We start from the raw sequence: 2546 nt of genomic DNA on the forward strand, positions 1-2546 counted from the left end.
GTGTGAGGTAGTGTCAGTCAGAGTGAGTATCTCAATGTGAGGATGATTGTGTGTCAGTGTGAGGGAGTGTATGTCAGTGTGAGAGTCACAGTGTGAAGATGACTGTGTGTCAGTGTCAGTTATTGTCTGTTAGTGTGAGTCTCAGTGTGAGGATGACTGTGTGTCAGTGTGAGGGAGTGTCTGTCAGTATGAGAGTCACAGTGTGAAGATGACTGTGTGTCAGTGTGAGGGAGTGTCAGTCAGTGTGAGCGTCTCCGTGTGAGAATGACTGTGTGTCAATGTGAGGGAGTGTCTGTCAGTATGAGAGTCACAGTGTGAAGATGACTGTGTGTCAGTGTGAGGGAGTGTGTGTCAGTGTGAGAGTCTCCGTTTGAGGATGACTGTGTGTCAGTGTGAGGTAGTGTCTGTCAGTGTGAGAGTTTCAATGCTAGGATGACTCTGTGTCAGTCTAAGGTAGTGTTTGTCAGTGTGAGATTCTCAGTGTGAGGATGACTGTGTGTCAGTGTGAGGGAGTGTCTGTCAGTGTGAGAGTCTCAGTGTGGGCATGACTGTGTGTCAGTGTGAGGGAGTGTCTGTCAGTGTGAGAGTCTCCGTGTGAGAATGACTGTGTGTCAATGTGAGGGAGTGTCTGTCAGTATGAGAGACACAGTGTGAAGGTGACTGTGTTGTCAGTGTGAGAGAGTGTCAGTCAGTGTGTGAGTCTGATTGTGAGGATGACTGTGTTGTTAGTGTGAGGTAGTGTCTGTCAGTGTGAGAGTCTCAGTGTGAGGATGACTGTATGTCAGTGTCTGTCAGTGTGTGAGTCTGATTGTGAGGACGACTGCGTGTCAGTGTGAGGGAATGTCTGTCAGTGTAAGAGTCCCAGTTTGAGGATGACTGTATGTCAGTGTGAGGGAGTGTCTGTCAATGTGTGAGTCTGATTGTGAGGACGACTGCGTGTCAGTGTGAGGGAATGTCTGTCAGTATGAGAGTGACAGTGTGAGGATGACTGTGTGTCAGTGTGAGGTAGTGTCAGTCAAAGTGAGTACCTCAATGTGAGGATGATTGTGTGTGAGTGTGAGGTCGTGTCTGTCACTGTGAGAGTCTCAGTGTGGGGATGACTGTGTTACAGTGTGAGGGAGTGTATGTCAGTGTGAGACTCTCAGTGCAGGGATGACTGTGTTACAGTGTGAGAGTCCCAGTGTGGGGATGACTGTGTGTCAGTGTGAGGGAGTGTCTGTCACTGTGAGAGTCTCTGAGTGGGGATGACTGTGTTACAGTGTGAGGGAGTGTCTGTCACTGTGAGAGTCTCAGTGTGGGGATGACTGTGTTACAGTGTGAGGGAGTGTCTGTCACTGTGAGAGTCTCAGTGTGAGGATGACTGTGTGTCAGTGTGAAGGAGTGTCTGTCAGTGTGAGAGTCTCAGTGTGGGGATGACTGTGTTACAGTGTGAGGTAGTGTCTGTCAGTGTGAGAGTCTCAGTGTGGGGATGACTGTGTTACAGTGTGAGGTAGTGTCTGTCAGTGTGAGAGTCTCAGTGTGGGGATGACTGTGTTACAGTGTGAGAGTCTCAGTGTGGGGATGACTGTGTTACAGTGTGAGAGTCTCAGTGTGAGGATGACTGTGTGTCAGTGTGAGGTAGTGTCTGTCAGTGTGAGAGTCCCAGTTTGAGGATGACTGTATGTCAGTGTCTGTCAGTGTGTGAGTCTGATTGTGAGGGTAACTGCGTGTCAGTGTGAGGGAATGTCTTCAGTGTGAGAGTGACAGTGTGAGGATGACTGTGTGTCAGTGTGAGGTAGTGTCAGTCAGAGTGAGTATCTCAATGTGAGGATGATTGTGTGTCAGTGTGAGGCAGTGTATGTCAGTGTGAGAGTCTCCGTGTGATGATGTCTGTGTGTCAGTGTGAGGGAGTGTCTGTCAGAGTGAGTATCTCAATGTGAGGATGATTGTGTGTCAGTGTGAGGCAGTGTATGTCAGTGTGAGAGTCTCCGTGTGATGATGTCTGTGTGTCAGTGTGAGGGAGTGTCTGTCAGAGTGAGTATCTCAATGTGAGGATGATTGTGTGTCAGTGTGAGGCAGTGTATGTCAGTGTGAGAGTCTCCGTGTGATGATGACTGTGTGTCAGTGTGAGGGAGTGTCTGTCAGAGTGAGAGTGTCAGTGTGAGGATGATTGTGTGTCAGTGTGCGGTAGTGTCCGTCAATGTGAAAGTCTCACAGTGAAGATGACTGTTTGTCAGTGTGAAGGAGTGTCTGTCAGTGTGAGAGTCCCAGTTTGAGGATGACTGTATGTCAGTGTCTGTCAGTGTGTGAGTCTGATTGTGAGGACGACTGCATGTCAGTGTGAGGGAATGTCTGTCATTGTAAGAGTCCCAGTTTGAGGATGACTGTATGTCAGTGTGAGGGAATGTCTGTCATTGTAAGAGTCCCAGTTTGAGGATGACTGTATGTCAGTGTGAGGGAGTGTATGTCTGTGTCAGAGTGACAGTGTGAGGATGACTGTGTGTCAGTGTGAGGTAGTGTCAGTCAGTGTGAGTGATTCAGTGTGAGGATGACTGTCTGTCAGTGTG

The sequence above is a fragment of the Chiloscyllium punctatum genome, chromosome 1 (genome assembly GCF_047496795.1).
Source record: "Chiloscyllium punctatum isolate Juve2018m chromosome 1, sChiPun1.3, whole genome shotgun sequence".
Classification (NCBI taxonomy): domain Eukaryota; kingdom Metazoa; phylum Chordata; class Chondrichthyes; order Orectolobiformes; family Hemiscylliidae; genus Chiloscyllium; species Chiloscyllium punctatum.